A 12,586-nucleotide genomic window follows, 5' to 3' on the forward strand; every position below is an offset into this window, starting at 1 on the left:
CTGAAGTTCAGGATTTATAACGTATAGTTTACTTGGGATTTAAATATACAGTATTATAAATAACTTATACTAATAAAAGTTTAACAACTTCTGAAACATCCACCTTTCATTCAAAGCAGAAGTGCAAGAGTATGCACTTCTTCCTGTGGATCTAGGAAAAAGCTAGTAAGAGGTGTGAAAGACAAAAAAAAACCAGGAACAAATAATTGCCATCTACTACCATATTTCCAAGCTGATTGTTACTGATCTATAATAATCAGGAAGAGATGTAAATACATACAGTTTTCTCTCAATTCTCAACATGAACGGTCCAAATGTCATTGATTTTTATATGAATATGGTTTATTCTCTTCTTCCTCACTATACCTATCATCCAGAATCTAATCATTAATACCACGAAATCCTCTTATAACAGCAATATGCTGGAAAGATGTTAGATAAAATGCTGAATTCTTTATTTAAGTTATAAATAAAGTCAGTGGGAGTCTGAGTAAGACACTGAAGCAAGGCCTGAGCAAGGACTTCTGGATATACTCATTAATTATTTTCAGTATGTAATCATATTATTCTAAGGTGTCAGAAATAGAGCAGGAAGCCAAAGAGATAAATAACAGGTTCTGATCTGTCCTTTTCAGTGGCACTACAAGAATAAGCATAGCATGTGTTGCTCTAGGGATTTCTATATATGCCTTGCAAACAGTAGTATAAGGGGTATAGAGCAGCGTCTTTCCCACTGAAATGCATTCCTGCCTCAACTGAAACACTGCCCTACGTAACAATTGAGAAAAGGAAGTGCAAAATATGGCATCCAATTGAAATTACAGATGTTGTTTTCTATACGCAATGATGTGGTGCTACATCTGCTTCTGCAGACCCCTCTTGGGACTGCTAGTGAAAAAGAATGGGTGGCGGGGAGGTCACAGATGTTTTCACATGTCACAATAGCATAAATGAAAAATATCACCCCTTTGGGTGACACGAATAAAATCATAGAAGAATTTACATATCAAAATGACTAAAATCACTACATCACTTGATGGCCACGTTGTGCACAAGGTTTAATTTCCAGGACAACTGCAAAGGCCAAATGCACCTGGATAATCCAAAGGATGCAGAGCTGTAGGTGATTAAGAAAAATCCACACTACAGAGAAAAAAATTACGATCTTTATAAAACCGTACAAGCAGCAACATAACAAAGCCCCAGAGAACATCACACTTGAGTGTCAATATGACAAGTGAAAAATTATCACAAGCATCTGCTAGGATCACTCTTGAGATGTAAGAGAACAACCACTGAACACATTTCTGCCTGTCTTACGTACAACCCAGAGACTAAAAAGAACCACCTGAAATCTTTTCCCTTGGCCAAATAGCAGGCAGTGTAATTTCCATGATATCCAAGGAGAAATAAACCCAGAGAAATAGCAAATATAAAGAAAAGTATGGAAAAAAAAAAGAAACCAGTATTCTTAATTTTAACTAAATAGCCTCACAGTTGAATAGAGTAATCATCCAGCAGTTGTTATGGCAATAAAGCTTTCCCTTGTATCTCTATTCCCGTGCATTTCCACCTACTCATTCAAGGTATTTTGGAGGCACTACCACCAAACTTGTATCTCCACTAACTTTTAACTTACATTTAGGACCTTCTTACAAAACACTCCAGAGATGTACCGTGACTGTTCCTCAGGCCTCCTTTCGAATGTTCCTTATATCCCAGGAATCAGCTTTTTCATCTTGTGTCCTGAGAAAAATTCTTAGTCTCATGCTTCTAAAGGTGAACTTTGTAAAAACAAAATGCAGGACTTCAAAAATTATAGATAAGAGGAGTAGAGGATGTTAAGTAGCTTTTACATATTTGCCAAACAATTAAGTTATCCTTCATAGGGAAGGAGGGTCCAAGAACAAGCTTTTAAGAACAGGGTTTCTCAAAACCGCAGGCCAGATTAATTCCTAACATTGTTTCATTCACAATGGTGGAAATACTCTATGAATGAAGATTTTGTAAAGGACTACTTATTGCAACAAAACCAAATTGTACTCACAGCATTTCAGGATGGGAACTTGCATTAGGAACAAAGGCTAGGAGCAGGGGGGACTCCCACCTAGGGAGCAGGAAATCAGAGAGGGGCAGATAATGGTTCCTTTCCATTAACACTTTGGGTAACCCCGTTAACCCCATAATGACCACCTCAGTACAGACACAGACTTGCGCTCTCAGAAAGCTGGCTTGGAACAAACTCCCCTGACCTCCCTGTCCGTGGTCGGGAGTATTGCTGTTACGCTACTATTTGGCTCTGGTGTTCCACTAAAGACAGATATAATTGAGTAAAGATTTCCTTGTTTTAGTTAAGTCCAAATTGCCTGACAATGCATGAATTAAATTCACTCAATCCATTTCATAAACTGCCCTCTGCAAACCACTAATATTTCCACATCGTTATATGGTACATTCAGTAATCTGATTGCCTTGGGAATATTTGTTTTTCCAAAACTTGTGGCCAAGGTACATAAGATTAGATCAGACACAGCTTGTCTAAGAATGCTGTAATGTGGGTGTACAGTATATTTGCTAGTTTTGAGTTACAGGTAGAAGTTCTCTTTCAAACTTTTCCAGCCAGGGGTTCAGTTATCTGAAGTTGTCTGTTGTGGCATTTGGCACTTTTCATTTTGCTTTGCTGTTGGCCTTCTAATACTGGAGGATCAACACAGGAAATATTTGTATTGCCTGCCTCACTGACTGCACGCCTGATCCATACCTCAGCAAAACCTGTGATATTTTATAGGTACTCACAATGACAGAACACAAGTCTCTCCGGGATTCACGCTCTTCTGCTGGGATTTTCTCACCATTCTGCATGTTAACATGAACCAACAGCTGGGTTTAAGAGATCTGATATAAATAGTAACATCACGCTGCGAGCAAGCTTCTTGGAAAGTAAAGAAAATACGTTATTTAATGCACTCTGACATTTGCCTTTCCTCCCCTTATTCCTAAGCTGCATTTCTGTAAACACCCATAATGACAAATGCAAAGAAATTGACTTCTTCACATAGACATAACAAGTGCTGCCTTGAGCCCAGGAGATGATATCCAGAACAGCTTACCTCTCCCCTTAGCCAGACAGCCGGCAAATTCTGCACAGTAGGAAAAGGAGTCAGAGCGAGGATGGAGATTCCTGCTTCCCAGAGCATTCAAGATTACAACCTTTGGTATTTTATTTTCATGGTTGCTCTATGTTGCTTCAGAAACTCCCTGATTTTGCCATATCTTTCCATTCATTAAAATTGCAGCTTGCAATTAAACATTCTGACATAACATAGCTGAGATTTTTTGGCAGCAGCCTTAACCAGAGGTTTTCAGCGTTTCCTGCAGACGGCTTTAAATTTTCATATCCTCATGAATGCTTGCCACCTTCTTTTAATAACTTGAAAAAATAAGCTTCTCTTAGGAACTTCATTGTTTCTGTATTTCCCCAGCACTCGTTTACTGCTTTTAGAAATGTGTCATGCACATGTATATTTATAGAGAGAGCAAAGTGTACATATGCACAGTATAGTTTGACGTCTTATAGAGAACACACAGATTGCTTAGCAGATCTAAAGAAAAATAGTTATGTTCAATATTTTTGTTATTAAAATGTACTTTTCTTTTCTGATGAAATTGTCTTATTTCAACCCTCTGAAAAAAACAGTCATATTTACTACATTATTCAAAAACTGCAGGCCTTCATCTGTTAATAATTTTGTAGCTTTATACATATTATGACTGTCATATATTGCAACACTAAACTGTTTTTATTATTTTTATGCAACAAAGTATTTCTTAGGATAGATCTTGCCCTTTTTCCAAAGAGCTAGAAATCACATAAAAGGATTATAAAGTTATTTGTGTTTTTAAGGTGTGGAATATATTTTATTATTTGGAGACCTGTTCAAACACTACTTGCCATTATCTCTAATATAGATTTGAAATTGATTTAAAAGGGGGTCTTTTTAATGATCAAACTGACCTTAAAGTCTTTTTTCTTCTAACTTTACCTGGCAAATAAATTCTTAAAGGGATATTATCAATTTAAGAACTATGCCTAAGTCTGGAAAATTTTCCAAGAGATTAAAGAGAAAACGTCTGCTTTTTTCTCTAAATTTAATTTCTATATTTGACAGCAGTATGTGTGGTCAGTATCTCATGCTGTTAGGAAACAAAAGGGACAGAAATAGATATAGGAGACCGTAATACCTGAAAAGTCTTTGAACTACTTTTTAAAGTAGATTTGAAGTTGATGGGGCCTCTTCAAGTGACAAAAGACTCATAGAACTCTTAAAAGCCGAGTAAGTTGCTCCTGACTTGTGCAGAGCACCCTCAGCTCCCACTGCAGTCAGCTAGCACTGCTCTTAAAACATAAGTTTAAGCGTTATTTTTCCTGCATTTTATGTGCTTCACTGTAAACTCCACTGACCAAATCGCACATAAGAAAAGGCACGTTTTATTGCCCTGATCTTGTAAGCTTCACATACAGAACCCACAATGGCTCTGCATGATCTGTTATAATGGAGAAGGCATAACAAAGAATCTTTTAAAGTGGTTAACTTTTGAAATAAAGTTTAATTCTTAAAGTTGGACAGTTTACAAGGTGCATTTTGGGTCTTTTATAAAGCTGTCCAGACTCCTCAGTACAAGTGTGTCATTGGTGTATTTCCCATTGATTTCTTTGGGGATACATGTGGGATGATTGATCTGTGTCCCACAAGATAAGTAACAGACATCAGCTTCCCTGCTCCCTCTGGCCCTTTCAGGTAAAGGCAAAAATGCCTTTGATCCTCTGTTGGAGGTTTACTTTAGTTTGGAAAACAAGCCTTAAAAATTTAACCAGAGTGTTAACATAGATCAACTGGTGCACATTTCTGAGTTCTGTATCTGAACAGGCATTTGTTAAGGGGTTTATGGTTTTCTTGGCTGTGATTTAGGATTATTGCATACTTTCTCAACCCTTTACTAAAAATATGCTCAGTTCTAACCATGAAATGCGGCAGCACATTTGTTGCAATCTCTGAGGATGGTTTCTTATCTGTCAAACAGTTTAGAAGACAAACTGGCACTGAGACAGCTCACCTGTTTCCTATGGTTACTTAGTGATAAACTACTCCACAGACCCTGCTGTTGCATCTAGGACAAGCTTTTGAGACAGAGCTCTGATGCACACTTATACAGGTCACCTCACGCTAAAATGCCATTTCATTTCCAACTCAAGCCAGCTGGCTTTGGACAGAAAGTTCTTTTCTACTTGCGTGGGCAAACTTTATCGCCTTCCCATCCTTTTTCTCTTGCTGTCACATTACTGCAGAGGTGGCAATGGCTGATAGCAGAGTGAGAAGCAGTGTTCAAAATGTGTCCATGTTAGCCAAGATAATAATGCCTGGTCCTGCAGCCATGTGTTGAATCAATCCCTGTGATCTCACATAACTTAATCAGATGTCTTTCCTTTCATTATATGGAAGTAGAAAAAGATTAACTGAGATTGAGTTCAAGTTATTGAATAAAAAGGAAAAGCATCCAAAGTTCTGGTGTTTGATCCTGTGTTTCATTGGCCCCAGTTATAGCTTGAAGGGGTCCAGACTCATCCTGGGTTTGAAACTTTTGTACCTTTAATTTCAGTTTATCAAATCTTGTGGTGTTCCTCATTGGAAAGAAGCAAATTTCTTCTTAGCTCTCCCACAGGGTGGAGTAAGAAATCTAGTGTTATCTGGGAGGAAAGCTGAAAGTTTGGGATTCTTCAGTTTCTTCTATTGTTCATCTTGGGGTTTGTTTTTTCAATGGTTCTTAAGAAAGGTGCAAGTTCATCTTTAAATTAGACTCCAGAGTGAAGGATCTTCAAACATCTCTGTAAAACACTGCTCTATAAAGTCAATGGAAAGTCTCTTATTAAAGCAAGGATATGACCTGCAAAACTGCACCACCCAAGCAAAGAGGAAAATACACAATAGGTATAATTTAACTGGTGTAGAAGTGGTTTAAGTCTGTTTTATTACACTTCAGCCAAGCTGAACTGTTCTAAACTAGGTTAAAATGATTACTGCAATGGGAGCCAGGCTCTGAATTTACCATGCCTTAGCTATACCTTCCCCCTGGGTAAGAGGCTACCTCAGATCACCTAGCATTTCATGCAGGTATGCATATGGAAAAAGCTGACACATAAGGACTCGTTATCCCCACACTAATTTGTCCATGTGTCCATATCCATAGTTACACTTGTTTATGTAACACCAGTTCAAAATTATAGTTTCAGGGTCTGAATACATGAATGAGTGATCTCATTCACGTACTGACACGCTTGACAACTTACCATGCATCAACTGAGCCGCAGTAATTGACCATGTGTGTTTGCTCCTAGCCTGTGGCCATCTCGGATGGAAGAAACCAGTTTAGACTTTTCTTTTTCTTGGCCCTGAGGTTAAGCTGACACACTGAACCCCACGTTTGCTGCAGGCTAAAGTAAGGCACGCTGCAGTTACCCTGCCTCAACTGATGTGCAGTAACTCGTTAAGTTGCTGGAACCAGACAGCATGCCTGAGCTCTTGGTTAAAATGGGATAATTGAGGGAATAAATCAGGTGTTAGTTCAGTTCAGTGCAAGTAATTAGGAATGGATTTCAGGTAAATTGACACAAATCACTCTTAGTTCAGAATAAAAGTGGCTACTCAGCACTAGCCTAACTAAATCCAGTTTAATCTAGCAATAAGTTATCTAACTAAATACAGTTTAATCTAGCATAAACGGAAAGACTTTCAACTAGCCATAAAAAGCCAGAACCCCTCTGTGCATTGCCTGGGGCACGTGCATTCACTTCAAGCAACAAATACAACTGGACACATAAACAAAGAAAGTGAGTCAAATTCACAGCTATCTCTGCAGACTATGTAGAGAGAGGGACAGAGGTAGCTGTGAAAACAGCAATACCTTCTCTGGCTCTCCTAGCAGATTTGGTACACTATCATTTTCAGTTGTAAACTGCTGAAGGTAAGAATGGGTATTCTGCATCGTCTCAGAAACATGCACTCTGCCATCATTTAATAACAAGCATGAAACAATGCTAACATGATCCTGGTAAAAGTCAATTGTGAACAAACATGAAACAGCTGAGTTTGTTTTCATTCCTTGAGCTTGATGGAAAGTATTAAGGATCAGAAGATGATATAGATACTGAAAAGTAAATCTAGGTTTCATAAATTTTAATAAACGAATTGTTATTAGTAATTCAATCTCACGGAAAAATCCCTAATGAATAAAAAGCAAATAAAGCTTGATTTTCTCAAATGGCTTCACCCTTCATCTCTAGAAACTGTTGCTGAAATTAGGGAAGCATAGTTGGGATTAGTCATATAGGGACAATTTTTAAAATCCTTTACCAATGGGAGATGGACTTGAATGAAGGAATTTGGTCCCCTAGTTCCCATTTCCTGGCTGAGTTATCTCTTCTAAGAAATTCTTTTATGGAGAATGTCCGTGGGAAACTAGACTGAATTCTTTGTGTTGTGTGAGATTTTAGAAGACTCTGTTATGGATCAGCATCCCACTAGGGAGGATACAAGATGCATATGCACAATAAAATGATAGTCTTGCCCCTACAACGTACTAGTAGTCTTAGCAGCAGGCCGTGCTTCACATTTATTCCTCTGTGGCTGTTGAGAACCAGTAAGGAGTTGTCCTGCGGCCTGTGGGAAGAAATGCAGCCCTTTCTCATGGTGGTTACTTGGCTCATCCATCGAAGGTAAAAATACATTGCCCTCCACGCTATGGGACTTGTGCTGTAAGTGCCCTTTGCTGTGGCATGAATTTTGTTCACTGCTCTTTTTTCTCCCCTCACTCCAAACAGCACTGTACACACACTGCACAGTTGCAGCAGACCACACATTTTGAACACAGGGGAAAAATAAGCATATTATTATCAGGATAATCGAGTGTTAGAAAGTTGCCTCCAGCACTTTGTCCAGATTAAAATCTCAATCTGTATCTGGGAAGTATCTGCAGTGACACGTGCATGCTATGCATCTCAGTCAGCAAACTGGCCTATAGCATTTGCAGAAGCTTTTGCAATTTCTTTAATGACCCTTACAAGTCCTTCATTTATTCAAAAGCTGAAATGCTAGTCTATGTGAGACAGAAACTTCTGAAACAGCAGATTGAAGTACTCCATGTAAATTGAGCAATTTCTGTTAACACATGTCGACTAAACCAGAACTGCCAATCAGCCAAGCTGCTGCTCTGTGACAACAAACATCTGAGGTACTGGAGCTTGAAGTTAATCGAAGTTATTTATTTTATCATGCAGAACTAAGCCATCAGCCATTGCTCTCACAGACATGGTTTTCATCTTCCCCCTCAACCAGAGCATACATACTTTCTTCAGAAGAAATGTTATGTACTTAGCCTTAATATTAACCTTAAAAATTCAGCTATTACAGTTGATGTTTATTCTGCCTCTAGTACCAAATTATGCACGCAAGCATAATTTGGGGATCACTGAAGGAAGAAAACCTAAACCACAGCTATTGTTAAATCAAAGACCAAGCACTTTTATTTGTATCAACATGAGGTAACCACGAATATATGAACTGTAGCTAATACTGTTTTCCTCTCATCATGTTAGTGATCTGAAAGGTTCCTTCCAGGATTGTTATTTAAGAAGTGGTTCAGTGGAAGACTAACTAGTTTTAGAGTGTATGCTACAAGAGTCAGAATTGAGCAATAGCAAGCAAAGCAAAGCCATTTCTCCAGCACCTTTTCTATACCCTACCACCAGTTGTTTCCCTTTTTCTGGTGCACATTTTTGCTCCTCCATCATCAAGAGTGAAATTATCATTCAGTTACTTTGCTATAAATTTGGACCAGTTCCACTGACTGTTGATAGTCATTGCCTCCAAATGCCCTGGGGATGCATGTTAAACTGCATGCTCTGTGTGGCTTCTTCTAAACAATGTATAGCTGATCCCTTTCTTCATGCCAGCTTGCTCGTGAGCCATGCGGCAGTGTAACGGTTCCAACTTCCTTCTGTGTCCTGAAGATTTTGGCTCGAGTCTTGCTTGTTTGCCATGAGAAGGTTCCAAAATAAGAAACACATTCACTCCTGCTCCCTTCTCTTCACATGGTTACATTTAGTCTTTCTTTTAGTGTTTTCCTCTCATCACAAGGCTGGGAGTATATACTGTCTTATTGCTTATGGAAAATATAATTTCTGTACTGTCCCAAAGATTTGCTTGTATTTGAGCTTTTCTCGGCCAATCTGACTTTATAGCCTATAGCTTTAGGTGCATCCAATGATTCCCTTTTTTCCCCTCATTGTTTCGATTCGTTAGTTTTAGCACTGCTGACACAAACAGTGCATTTCAAAAGGCATCTTTCCTGTGGGCTCTGTTTACTCGTTAATGTGGCTAACTGTCATCTGAAGTCCTGGGTGACAGCTTGCTTTGCTTTAGATTGTGGCATTCCCATCTATGATTTATTGTATCTGAAGGAAAGCACAGTTACATCTGTAGGAAAGTGAAGAAAAGTCATGGGAAAAGGGGAGTTGTCGGAGTTCTGGCTGTGAAGGGGACTGGGGAACTTGACATTTAGGTTCCTGCACAAGATGTAATTTCCAGCTGAATAGCTCAGGCACTTACACAGCTTCACTCTGGCCCCAGCTGTGCACTAAGTGCAACCGACATCTCTCTTAAAAGCTGCTCACAGCAACCTGACTTGATGTGACTGTTTTGTTTTCAGTAAAAGGCAGAGGAAAAAGTTGCTTTAGTAAAGTAGCTGATAGCCCACATGAACTGGATTGGAGTATTTCATCCAGGCCACTCAGAAGTGAACGAAAGAGGCTGGGAAAATGGCAGATGAATCTGACAGCTTGCAAATAAAGTTTTACTGGAAACACTGCACACTGAGTCGATGTCTGTGTAGCTTCTGGTACTGAATTATTGGTACAAGCCCAGTTCTTTGCAATGAATCACATTTTCCTCAGTTCAGGATTAATCAACATGTCATTTAGCTGTATTCTCAGACAATAAGCACTATGATATGGATGTCAAACTATTTTAGGTTAAACTGTTTTCTATTTTTAGCTTATCTATTCTGTTATAGGACTAATGCCTCAAATTCAGAAAAGGCAAGTGTTACAAGATATGAGCAAAATCCTGACTCCACGGAGGGTCAGTGAGAGTTGTGCCCTTGACCCTAACAGGGCCAGGATTTCACCTGATGGGTCTGTTTTAATCAAAGCTTCTTCCTGTTCGAATTGTAGTTCTGTCCTCAGTAACTAAGACGGTTACTCAAATTTCTGCTTTTAAAATGCTTTAACAATCCAAAAATGTTGCAGATGGGGGAACATAAGAGCAGGAGAGGGGGGTGCATGTTTTGAGTGAAAAGTAAAAGAGGTCCCTGATTCACTGCACCATGATACTGCCTAGTACACGGTATACTTGCATTCTTAGTTTTTGCTGTGGATCCTTAATATCTTTCTGTATCATTCCAAGATAAGCAAGACTGAATCTTAATGTATGTACTCACATAAAACATACATGTATTATACATAGCATGTGTACATATGCACATATATGTGCACACACACACAGTGCTTCCTTCATTAACATTAAATAATAATACATGGTGAAATTTCTTAAGCAAAGGAGTCTTCAAGATTCAGACAATACAAAAAATTCAGGAAGAAAAAACCAGCAAAGATATCCATCCAAAACCTTTCTTCTTGGTTAAGAGTTGGACTGCACAAACACATCATATGTGCAGGTACACCTTGATCGCTCAGAATTCAGTGTGGATAATCAGTGTCACATTATATAGCTCCTGCAGAGACTCACGGAGCCAGAAGACTGAATTCAAACCTTCCCTGTCCATACCGAGTCACTGCCATCCAAAACAGAAGAGAAACTCTGGGTATGCCTACAACAGGGACAGCCAACTGGAGGACCACAGAATTTGGATCAAGCCCACAAAGCAGTTTTCTTTGGCCACTGAGAAGCTGACTGGCTCTGAAGCCAACCATGTGGTGTTGCTCTTTGTGCTTGGGGCAGGATGCACAGTCAGTTGTGTCTGCCTGATCTTCATGGGGTCAGCTAACCTGCCCTAACTGATAATAAAAATGGCTTTCCAAATGCTATGCAAGTTGGCTGTCCTTGTGTACATGCTTTCCTGCATGCAGATGAAAACTTGCTTTACTCGTGGTCTGAGCTGGCCAGTGCCCTGAGCCCAAGCTAATATCCTGCCTCTCAGCAGGCCACAGTAATTTGGGCATGTAACACATTAGCTGCAGCTACATGGCTTCTGGTTCTCTTGGACAGCGGCCAGAGTAAGCTCGTATCTGCCTTCAAAAGACCATGTAGACATCGCTTATGTAGCTGGTAGTCAGAAGACCTATGACAGGAGTGGAAAAATACTGCTCCTGCACAGTGGAAAGCAGGAGCATAGCTTGTGCTTTAAAATCTCTCAGTGACTTTTCCAAGTCCTGGGGATCTTTAGTTCTGATCAAGATTGCAGAGTCTGACTAGTTTGGCCTAAATGTCAGCAAGTTCTGCCTTTGACAGTGTATGCCAAACACACAAATGCCCACGCAGCGGATCACAAAATACCTGCCTACTTGAGATTCGATCACCCTCAAAACCCTAATTTCTCGTATTAGGTTTCCTAATCTCCAGGCGATCATTCCTTTTTAAACTGCCCCATTGATTTAGTAGCATCTTTAAAAAGAGCATTAAAATTATTCCCCCTCTGCAGCACTGCTCTGGTTCATTAATTACTTCATATTACCAACATAAAACTTGAAAAGCGAAAGAAAATTGCAGCACCGACTTGCAACTGCTATCACATTTTCTGATCCCAGAGTTGGGGACTGGCTGTACTCTGCAGTTACAGCCCCTGCCCTCAACGCTCGCTGCACAAACACACTCAGAGTCATTCGCTGCTTTGAAAATAATTACACCACCACATTGTGTATTAGGGCTTTCTACACTTCGCTCATAAGAAATCTCTTTCAAGCTGTAACAACCTGAGCACGAGTCAGCTTTTAGGGTCATTTTGGATTCTTTTTCGATACTTTCTTTCCTCCTTTCTCACAGGAGGAAGAAACCATGGAGTCCTCTGCTCCCTTTTGTCAGCCACGCAGAATTACTCTCCTGTGTACACAAGTAATAAAAAGATATATTTTCTTTCAGAAATCTGCAGATACTGCAGATTAAGTGATGGTTCTCCTCATCTGTTAAGCATTATGGGCGGGACAGGAGATAAACACCAGAACTACATCCCCACTAATTGTACTTAACTTTAATCCACAGTGGAGTTGGGTGTCACCTCTCCCAGTCGACATGATACGAAGTCTGGCTCCAAGAAGTTTGTGTGCCCCGCTGGGAGCAACAGCGCTGAGAGCACCTGGGCCTTGACCCTGCGGCGGAGGGAACACAAACAGGTATGGAAGACTCTGGTGCCTAGGCTGGCTGTAGGGGCTGAACCGCAGTTCCACATCCAGCCCATGCACCAGGGGATTCGCCCCTCCAGCTGCGGCAGGGATCCTCTGCAGAAACACTACCCGCTC

The sequence above is a fragment of the Strix uralensis genome, chromosome 11 (assembly GCF_047716275.1).
Source record: "Strix uralensis isolate ZFMK-TIS-50842 chromosome 11, bStrUra1, whole genome shotgun sequence".
NCBI classification, from domain to species: Eukaryota; Metazoa; Chordata; class Aves; order Strigiformes; family Strigidae; genus Strix; species Strix uralensis.